At 35.4% G+C, this 12,073-nt stretch overlaps 1 protein-coding gene across 3 annotated transcripts in view; it reads left to right on the forward strand.

Annotated features, from left to right (window-relative positions):
- The window catches only part of LOC109073706 (ataxin-1-like), a 104,358-nt gene that overhangs the window by 20,192 nt on the left and 72,093 nt on the right, over positions 1-12,073 (forward strand). The window lies entirely within an intron of this gene.

A 12,073-nucleotide genomic window follows, 5' to 3' on the forward strand; every position in this document is an offset into this window, starting at 1 on the left:
GGTATTACCTTGCTATTTAGATATGCACCATAATATTAACTTATTTTTACATGTACCGTTTTATTATCTTGTTTTTAGACATGCTCTTTTTTTTTCTTTTTTACATGTACTGCGGTATTACCTTGTTGCATAAATATGTGCTGTGGCATTTACCTTGTATTTTTTTAGATATACACTGATATTAACTTGTTTTTTTACATGCATACAGTATATATTTTTTACATGCACCATAATATTAATGTTTTGAGACATGCACAATGTTATTTATAGGTTTCTTACATGTATTATTGTTTTTTTTTCATGGTACTACCATGCCACTACCTTGTTTTTTGACATTGTACCACAACTATTTTATCATGGTATTACTATGGTTTATTTGCTGTACAATGATAATGCTGGGAATAAATACCATGTTTTTTGGATCTGTATCATGCTGATACTGTTTTTTATAGACATTTACAGTACCAACAGTGAATTTTTTAATCATTTGGATTTACTAGATTATACCATGTTAATGGCATGATATTATATGAGATACCTTTGTAATACTATAATAATTAATGAATAATGTAATATTTCAGTGTCATGGATTATATCAAAATATTACTATCTGATATCACCAATATGACCAGAAGACAAGGGAGAGAGGCAGTACAGGCAGGTGAATAGAGAAGCATTGGAAGTGTGCTATTCGGATTGTAATGCCTTGCAGCTCTAATCCTTGCATTATACCCTCTCTGGATTTGGCTGTGGAATTACCCTGTAGTAAAGAGCTCAGTGTGTGTGACTAGTGGCCAGACACTGATAAGTAACGCTGATGGAGGGGTGGGTGGGGTCTGAGTGACAGCGAGAGAGTCTCTACTGTGTACTGTTCTCGCTGAGTGGCAGGAAGCCAGCATAGGGAGAGATTCTCATTGGATGTGACAGTGTTGTGAAACAAACCAACAGCAACATAGCAAGTGAATTACTGAAACGGAGGCCTGGTGTCTGGGAAAGGACCGACTGCTGGTGTGTGTGAGCATGTGGTGTGTGTACAATGTGTGGGTGAGGCTGATGTTAGCACAGTCATGTCCAATTATTTTTTTTGTGTGTGTAATGCTCGTGAAGGATTTTTTAATGTCTCCACTACAGCAATTTGAATTGCAATACTAATTGGTTTAATAAGCAGCGGCTGTATTTTAACACCCCAACTACACTGTAATGGATGACACCACTCAACAGCTTCTGAGCATTTACTAAATCACAGAAATTGGTGTGTTTGCGAAAAAAAAAAAAAAAAAATACTAACCTGTTTATATCAGTGTTACTGTTAACTAAAGCTATATATATATATATATATATATATATATATATATATATATATATATATATATATATATATATATATATATATATATATATATATATATATATATATATATCATTTGCTCGACCAATGACAAAAGCACCTAACAATATTTACTTTAAAACTAACAATAAAATAAAAACTGAAAATCTAAAAAAGAAAAACTAATTCAAAATATAGCATATAAATAGTACAAAAATAATGTTGGTTTAGGCTATATGAGAATCCACATTCTTCTTTTTGTTTAACCTGAATATCAGTTATTTATTTGCTCCAGAAAATGTGCAAAATGGTAAATAATTACAGAACAATTATGCATGGAGTTTTGAGAATTAACCTACAATCCTCTTGACCTTGACCTCATCACAAATGCCTCTGTAACCTGTAATTTTCGTCAAACTATATGGAGTTGTTTAAAAGCCCAGAGATTAACCTAAGTTGGAGATGAATAGAAAACCATCTTCAACAAATGAATAACCAAGTCCAGGTTCTCTTGAATGAAACATTATGTAAGTTCAGAACAGCAAATACTAAACACTGCCAAATTATCAATGTTCATGTCATAAAGCAACTAGAGGCCCTCTCAGTCTTATGATCATGTCTGGACTTAAAGGCATAGTTCACACACAAATCTCATTCACACGCTAATTGTAATTGTATGGCATAGAACGGCCAGCACATTCTTTGAAATATCTTCTTTTGTCTTCTTCTGGAGAAAGAAAGTCATACAGGTAACATGATGGTGAGTAAATGATGACAGAACCTTAATGTTGTGTTACCTGTGCCTTTAAGGATTAGGTATTCTCTTAGAGCAGAAGTGTTATATTACTGTGAAGCAAGAGTCCATTGACAGTTCACCAGTAAGTCATTGTCATGAAGCTTGTTCTGGGTGGAGTGTTTGTGTGTGTTTTCATTATCTGTGTCAGCAGTGTGCTGCGTGACTGGCTGCTGTGCACCGACAGGTCAGAGGTCAGCCATCTGCGGTGAGCAGGAGAACTTTGAGCTGACCGAGAGGGGTGTGTGTCTGTGGTTATGTAAGCGCCGCTGAGCCTAGTGTGTGTGTGCGCCAGGAACTTCATTCAGTAGCTTCTAAAGGGCCATTTACACTGACAGCGGTTTGTAGCAACAGAACAAACTGAAGTTTCATTTTTAGTGAGAGTTTGTGATTTTACGATGGACACTTGTCATGACTTAGATAAAATTTATGCAAATGGACAATGACGTCACGAAACGTTCTGTTCTGAAGGGTGTGCCAAAATGTTATGTGCAGATAATACAGATAATCTAACCATATAATTGTGTATAATATTAGTTCAATACACTTCATTTTTAAAGGAGGTGAGAAAACTCTTCCTATATCTTGTGTTTTTGATATTGTGTTCATCTGGTAATATAGCTAATACTAAGCTAATACTATAACTAATACCAACTAATCAATTTTAATTATTGAATATTATTATTAAATTTAATTATCGATGAACTCACCAGTGCACTGTGCATGGAAAACATCTGCTAGTTATGTTACTTTACAAGATTGGGCAGGATGTATAGTAACTTTTTTATTTTTTAAAGAAAAATACTGAAAATAAATTTTTAAAATCTGATTAATTGATTATGTGAACATATTCAACCGATTTATCGAATATCAAAATATCAAAAACTGTATCCGACTAATACAGTACTATTGCACATTAATGCTGTTGTGCATTCACATAATAGTTTTCCTATTTAGCCCGTCCTGTTAGTAAGTTAGCATTTTGATGGACCAGTTTATGGTAATATTAATAAAATATATATATATATATATATATATATATATATATATATATATATATATATATATATATATATATATATATATATATATATATATATATATATATATATATATATATTTTTTAATGGATTAGATATTTCCATTTTACTTTTAGACTTTTATTTTACATTTTCAGTAGAAAATAAAAATAGACAGTTAAACACACTTAGCCCAAGGTAAATACAAGAGGGAGTTAAAACATTGTAAATGCAAAACTTTCTATTACAACTGTACATCCAAGACCCATAATAGCTACAATAATGTGATCAGCCGAAAAGGCCAAACAGTTGTGTGTACAACCTGAATTCCGGAAATGTTGGGACGTTTTTTAAAATTTGAATAAAAAAAAAAAAAAAAAACTAAAAGACTTTCAAATCACATGAGCCAGTATTTTATTCACAATAGAACATAGAGAACATAACAAATGTTTAAACAGAGAAATTGTACACTTTTATCCACTAAATGAGCTCATTTCAAATTTGATGTCTGCTACAGGTCTCAAAAAAGTTGGCACAGAGACAACAAAGAGCTGAAAAAGCAAGAAATTTTGAAAAGATTCAGCTATGAGAACGTCTAGCAACTAATTAAGTTAATTGACATCAGGTCTGTAACATTATTAGCTATAAAAGGCATGTCTTAGAGAGGCAGAGTCTCTCAGAAGAAAAGCTGGGCAAAAGCTCTCCAAACTGTGAATGATTGCGTAAAAAGATTGTGGAATACTTTAAAAACAACATTCCTCAATGTCAAATTGCAAAGGCTTTGCAAATCTCATCATCTACAGTGCATAGCATCATCATAAGATTCAGAGAAACTGGAGAAATCTCTGTGTGTAAGCGGTAAGGCCGAAGACCTTTGTTGGATGCCCGTGGTCTTCGGGCCCTCAGACGACACTGCATCACTCATCGGCATGATTCTGTCATTGACATTAGTGAATGGGTCCAGGAATACTTCCAGAAACCACTGTTGGTAAACACAATCCACTGTGCCATCTGCGGATGCCAACTAAAGCTCTATCATGCAAAAGAGAAGCCATATGTGAACATGGTCCAGAAGCGCCATAGTGTCCTGTGGACCAATGCTCATTAAAAATGGTAGAAAAGGGTTTTATGGTCAGACGAGTCCAAATTTGACATTCTTGTTGGAAATCATGGACGCTGTGTCCTCCAGGCTAAAGAGGAGGGAGACCTTACAGCGTGTTATCAGTGTTCAGTTTAAAAGCCAGCATCTCTGATGGTATGGGGGTGCGTAAGTGCATACAGTATGGGCAGCTTGCGTGTTTTGGAAGGCATTAAGAATGCTGAAAGGTATATAAAGGTTTTAGAGCAACATATGCTCCCCTCCAGATGACGTCTATTTCAGGGAAGGCCTTGTGTATTTCAGCAGGACAATGCAAAACCACATACTGCAGCTATTACAACAGCATGGCTTCGTAGTAGAAGAGTCCTGGTGCTGAATTGGCCTGCCTGAAGTCCAGATCTTTCACCTATGGAGAACATTTGGTGCATCATTAAAAAAAAATACATCAAAGACATATATCATAACCTTGATGCCCAGACATCTTCAAACTGTTTTGAAAAGAAGAGGAGATGCTACACCATGGTAAACATGCCCCCGTACCAACTATTTTGAGACCTGTAGAAGGCATCAAATTTGAAATGAGCTCATTGTGTGCATAAAATTGTAAAAATTCTCAGTTAAAATGTTTAATATGTTATCTGTGTTCTATTGTGAATAAAATATTGGCTCGTGTTTGAAATTCTTTTAGTTTTCATTTTTCTTAAAGGATCATGAAAATTAAAGCATGACAAGTACCTCAAAAGACATGAATAAACATCGATAATAATCAAGGATAATAATGTTTAATGTGTTGTCATGACAACAGTATTTAAACTATCGAAAATCCCTTAATAATTTTAAATCTGTAGTTTGTTATTATAAAAACATCTGAAGCAGTTTAGAGAAAGAGGAAAAAGTTTGCTAAAAATGTCTTCCTTCCTTCCACCAGTTGGTGGCAGAATACAGCCATGACCCACACTAGCCACATCAGTGCGATCAGCCCGCAAAGCTAAACGTATGTGTCCAATTTGAAGTAAATCACATGATGCACACGGAAGATATAAGAAACTTCCTGCTTCATGTTTTGATGCTTCTTTATCGCATTGTTGTGACAACACCACTCGAGATATCAAAAAATCCTCCACAATTTAACATCTTCAATGTCTTGGCATGATTGTACTGAAATTTGGTGCCACTTACATGAATCCTCTAAGAGGGTTCAATGACCGCATGCCATTTTCAAGCAATCCAAAATGGCTGACTTCCTGTTGGGGCGGAGCTAAAAAAAGTTAATAGTGAATTTGTTTGTCATGATGATGGCAATGTCCCTATGAAATTTTGTGAAGATCAGAAAAAGTCTGTGGCAACCACAGCGATAAATAAACTGTGAAATTGTAGGGGGCGCTATGGAGGCCACTGGCCACATCCAAATCAAATGACCACGGGATTAAATCGTGCTGCTAAGCTTCTACCAGTGTGCCTATTTTCTTGAGTTTTCATGTATTCCAAAGATATGAAATATGTGTTTTCGGACTAGGGGGTGCTGTGGAGCCGATGAGGCGCGTCTCTCCAAAATTCCCCCCCTTAAAATGAATGAATGAATGATGCATTTATATAGCGCTTTATTGTGTACTGCTGTAAACCCAAAGCGCTTTACAGTTTTGGGGGGGGGGGGGGTCTCTCCTCAACCGTCACCAGTGTGCAGCATCCACTGGATGATGCGACGGCAGCCACAGGACAACGGCACCAGTGGACTCACCACACACCAGCTACAGGTTGAGAGGAGAGATAGAGCCAGTCAAGTGGATGGGGATTATTAGGAGGCCATGATGGTCAGAGGCCAATGGCAGCAATTTGGCCAGGACACCTGGGTTACATCCCTGCTCTTCACAAGAAGTGCCATGGGATTTTTAATGATTACAGAGAGTCAGGACCTCGGTTTAACGTCTCATCTGAAGGACAGTGCTTTTTGACAGTATAGTGTCCCCTTCACTGTAATGGGGCATTAGGACCCACACAGACCACAGGGTGAGCAATCCCTGCTGGCCTCACTAACACCTCTTCGAACAACAACCTAGTTTTCCCAGGAGGTTTCCCATCCAGGTACTGACCAGGCTCAACCCTGCTTAGCTTCAGTGGGCAACCAGTCTTGGGCTTCAGGGTCATATGGCTGTGGCATAATTTGTCCTTTTGTTAATTTTCTGTTGACATTCATGAGTAATTAGCCATGGGAAGTCCCTCAAAACAGTGTTTAAAATTTAAAAAAATTGCACATTCAATCCAATATGGCTGACTTCCTGTTGGGCAGAGTCAAATAAAACCAAGTGAACTTTGCCCTACATGACATCACCAATGACTATACCAAGTTTCGTGCACATTGGAGAAACTTCATCTTGACCCCACCCCACATTTGGTGGTGCTGTAGAGCCCCTCAACCATGCCCAAGGCCAAGCACTGCAAAACTTAAAAAATTTTCACAGGTCTGATGTCTGTGCACAGTTTCATGAGTTTTCGACCATGGCAAAGCCCTCAAAAATGGTCCAGAAAATTAATATAAATTAAATATTAATATTATATAAATTAATATAAAAAATAAAATAATAATAATAGCGAAAAAACATGCCGAAAACAATAGGGCTTTAGCACCTATGGTGCAAGCCTATGGCTTGCTTCTCGGTGCTCGGGCCCTAAATATAAATATAATTTAATACTTTTGGGGTTAGTAATAATTTGCTTGTAACAAACAACAATTGGCCAATTCCGATACCCATACTGATATTGGTCAATTGCATAAAGCAGGGCTTAAAAACGAGAGACAGAGGAAAAAAAAAAGATTGGTTCACTCCGAGCAGAATTGGTATTTGAAAGTTTCTGTTCCTGCGTTCCTCTGTGAAACCGGTTTGAGTAAAAAACATATGCAATAATGATGCCAATAATAATAATAATAATAATAATAATAATAATAATAATAATAATAATAATAATAATAAAGTCCAGCGTTTAATTTACTCAAAAAGAAAAACATTTTTTTTGAAAAAAGTCTTTATTGTTCTCTCTCAGTCATAGCCAATACAGCATCATCTTTATTAGATTTACCAAAGACCAAATGTATTAAACAAAAGAAAAAACTGTCAATGCAATAAAAACATTCAACAATTTTTTTCAAAATATTTAAACATGTTTAAACATGGATAAAAACGCTACTCCTATAATTGTTAATTTTGAGAGGAAAAAACTACCTAAATTAGTAGGCTGTTCGTTGCATTTTATTATGATATTCATAAATAATGTAGGATAAAATAATGGTAAATAAAAGTCAAATTACAAACACAATTAGGCTTTTAAAGAATTGATTTAAAAATGAAGCTGAAGCCTACCTCTCTCATTCTGCACGAATCCAAATGTTTTCATATTCACGAAGTATCTGGATGCTAACTTATTATTTATTATGTAAACTATAGTCTTTGTTCTTCACTCACATTATCGACGTAAAACATCATCCTTCACATATAGGCTATATCAGCAGTGTGGCGCTGGTGTAACTTTTTATGTTTATTTAACTGTATTGTATTTTAATAATGAACAGGTTGCGATGTCTAATTAGAAAAATTAGAATTAGAAAAAAATTTGTGTGTGAGGCACCGACCCAATCACTGCATTGTTTTCCCAACTGTTAGTCCATAATTTATGGTAATACCAACACTGGTTTGTCAGACAGATAGAAGCAAAGCATTATTCAAAACTGTGAAGCTTTTGTAAGATAAAGAAAACTGCTTTCTGCCGTCTGTTTTTTTTTTTCCCGTGAACTTCGGAGCGCTGTACAGTTAACCGAAACTCAGCACAATTTTTTTTTTTCTCGTTTTGGTAATCTGTTAAAGGGGGTCATATGACGTTGCTAAAAAAGAACGTTATTTTGTGTACTTGGTGTAATGAAATGTGTTTATGTGGTTTAAGGTTCAAAAAACACATTATTTTCCACATAATGTACATTATATTTGCCACCCAACCACCCAACTTCTGAAACGACAAACAACTAGCACTGCTCTTCACTGCTCAAAACTCGCATTTGAATCATCAGTGGCAAATCCTTTAAATATGAAAATGTACTTACAGACTGTGAGTCAGCATTATTTGTCAAAACCAGCATTGTAGGCTAATCTCCCAGGAAACAGTCCTCGTCCTCCATAAAATGTGCTGCACACATCTGAATATTTGGGTTGAACTGTTCTGGAACAGTGTTGTAAATACAACTTAACCACTGATTTCTAGTTGTGTCCTCTCTTGAAAGGCCAAATAAAGTAGATTCGCTTTCACAATGTAACACACAGCGTCTCCACAACATGGCGGCGGCAGCAACAGTACTACAACGAGAATCAAAGTTACGCTTTCTTTCTTTGTGGTAAACATTAGGGCGGCTTTATTCAAATCTTCCCACATAGTGTTATAAAAATACTTTTTTTTTTTTTTTTTTTTTGCAGGAAGTTTTCTGTTAGGGTTAGGTTATAGTGGCCTAGTAAATGTCTGTGTAGCTATACTTCCAACATTTTTGTCTAGTGAGGTCCAAAATATCCTCGCTTTTCAAAAACATACTCAATAATATAGTGAAACAAATATAGTGTGTGTGTGTGTGTGTGTGTGTGTGTGTGAGAGAGAGAAAGAGAATGAGAGGGAAAGCTGAGGTTAAGACATTTTTAACCGTTCCTTTAGTAATATAAACACAGCTGCTAATGTGAATGGGCAGATGAACTTGACATTATACATTTTTTTAAAGACTGAAAGCCCTCAGGAACACACACACACACACACACACACACACACACACACACACACACACACACACACACACACACACACACACACACACACACACACACACACACATACTGTAGCTGCACAAAATAGGCCTAGAAGTGGTGAAGGTCATTTTGTTAGTGGGAAATTAAAGCTCCTGTATGTCTGTCTTTTTTGTGTTATTATTATATTATCTTACTTCAGAGTACCGTGCAGTAACCCTATAGTAGTCCGACAACACTGAGGCTGTGAGGGACAGAAGTACAGTTTATACTGTTATGTGTACTCAGTTTATACTTCTGTTGTGTACTCGATAGATTAGCAGATGAAAATATCTATTCTAAAATATCTACATATAAACATGTTTGTGAAAAAATAAAACTAAGACACTAAAGCTCCTTATTGTGTGCAGACTGTGTCTTGGTTTAGTTTGTGTATACCAAAAATATACCATCCACACTATACACCATATCACTTAGCATTGTTAGCATGTTAATAATACCCCTTGACTTGTTTCGTAAAGGAACAAATACAAGTGGTATAGATTTGACTGTTTGTGGTCAGCTGCCATTTAACCATTACACTTCTGTAATTCGTCAGAAAGATGAGAAAGAAACAGCAGCATGCAGCCCTTCTCAGCTGCTGAATTACGGGAAACAGAAACAGAGAGTGCTCTTTATGAAAGCAGGATGAGAAGATACTGTTTTTAGTGTAACCTAGACACTAGAGAGGCAAAAGTGCTGTTTGAAATGTAAAATGACTCAAACCGCTACCAAGGGGGAGAGATAAATCCAGTAATATTACAATGTCACAATGCTCATGCCCTTTCTACACTGTATTCATCTCGATTTTATTCTAAATACCATAGTAAGAAATATCTACCATGAATCAATGACTATATATATACAGTATACTCTTAAAAACCATTCAGTCAAAGGTCCATCTCTTTCTTACCTTTTTATAATATGAAAAACCTTATTTTGCCACAAAGAACTGAACAACTTCAGATGTTAAAGGTACTTTATGGAACCATTTAGACGAAAAGGTTCTTCTATGGCATTGTGAAACACCTTTATTTTTAGGATCGTATATATAATTGTTTTTTTTTTTCTTCACTTTTTGTAACTTCCCAACTACCCATGTTCCAGTAAGCCTGTGTCTTATTTTGATTGTGATATGATTATGTTTTAAAATTTAAGATGACTAACTGTTACTTTTAGTATGACTAAATAAGTAGTTAATCTTAATAGTTAAGTCATACTGTAATGTGTGTAATCCCTATGAAGGAAGAGGTGGGAGGTGTTTGACTGACAGTGGGCAGGGCATCAGACAGTCATTAATATTCTTTCCTGCATTTTTGAACAGTCAGCAAAATTCAGTGCTGCTGACTAAAACAAGGAAGGGTGATGGTTTATATGTGAGTATATTTTTCTGTCTATATATATATGTCTGTTGGTATGCATGTGTGATTCAAAACATTTGCATAAGTATAGCCTTTCTTCAGTGTTGTAGAAGTAAAACTGTTACTCTAAGTGGAGTCAAAGCTCCAGTATCATGTAAATCTCAACAAAAAGAGCAAAACTGGTCAGCAGAGCATAACAGAGACCACTTTTCTTTTATAAAAAATATTTCCCACTAATCATCTCCACAATAATCACAAAAAATTCATTAATTAAAAAATTCTAAAAAACCAACAACCACACCAGTGAGGGAGTGAACTACTAATTATGCCATTTTAACCACAATATAATTGAAGCTTATTGCAAATTATTGAAATATATAAGCTGTTGGGGCTTATACAGTGAATATTATGCCAGTTGCAATGCTTTTAGAGGAGCGCTCAAAGTCTTAAAAAGGTTTATGCGTTATGGTTAAAATCAGTTTCCCTGTAGAGAAAATGAATTGTCATGAATTATGTTTTCAGATCTCCTGAGGATGAACACCATGTGACCTGCATTCGCAGTAAAAAAAAAAAAAAAAAAAAAAGGGTTAGTTAGTTTTACTCCCCAGGATGCCCTTTCAATTATATATGAAATCAGCCTGCAGGTGTTTAAATAAAATTTTAACCGATACAGTTTAAAGTGATGTAAACAGCTTGTGACTCCTCTACATGCATAAACACTGTATGTGCCCTCGTTGCCATGGGTGATGGCATCTAAACAAGATTAACTGGTGGTTTACTCAGAATAGATTTGACACAGCAATATTTAAGAGCACAAGTAGCTCATACACAAATGCACAAAAGCACTTGTATTGTCCTGCCAGAGCATTACCTCCATCCTGGCCTTGTTTTGAAGGAACATACCAGAGCAAATCGAGACAACTGAGTGTCTCAAGTCCCAGCGCCTGCTTTGAAGCAAGAAGCGAAACATTTGAGGGGAAAAAAGAAGAAACAGTTTCTGATTCAAACAAACAAAGAGTGGTTGCCATGTCGACAGGCATCTATAAATAGTGTCCAATGTTAGTTTTGTGAATGCGGTCTCCCCAAGGAGCTTCAGAGAGCAGGAGAGTGATTCTGATTAAACAGCCCTGGAATGAACCATTAAACTGGACAGAGAGGTCAGACAATCTAAGGGGGAATAAAAGCTTTTGTGTAGAGGAATGTACACTTAGTGATGAAAGGCTATGGCAGGCATGAAATCAGAGAAATGTTAATTTAATAAAGACTATATACTTAAGTACTGTAAGCTTGGGGTTGGTAAGATTTTATGGTCTCTTTTGTTCACCAAGGTTGTCTTTATTTGATTAAAAATACAGTAAACACAAATAAATTTCAGTCTGGCTCTCAGGAGAGCACTTGGAGATTTGGTTTGGTGGTCACAAAAAGTGACCCATTAAATATAACTATAAAAAATTTAATATTTAATAATAGCAATAATAGTATTATTGCGCTTAATTTATTTAGTTTGAAAATTAAACAAAATAACTTTTTTTTTAAAATAAACAATAATTGTTATAATACTGTTATATTTTAAAATGTATTAAATAAAATACAATGATTTTATAGTACACTTAAAATACAATGCTAATATTTACTTTTTACATTTTTATTTTTTAAAGAACGT

This window comes from Cyprinus carpio, chromosome B19 (assembly GCF_018340385.1).
Source record: "Cyprinus carpio isolate SPL01 chromosome B19, ASM1834038v1, whole genome shotgun sequence".
NCBI lineage: Eukaryota > Metazoa > Chordata > Actinopteri > Cypriniformes > Cyprinidae > Cyprinus > Cyprinus carpio.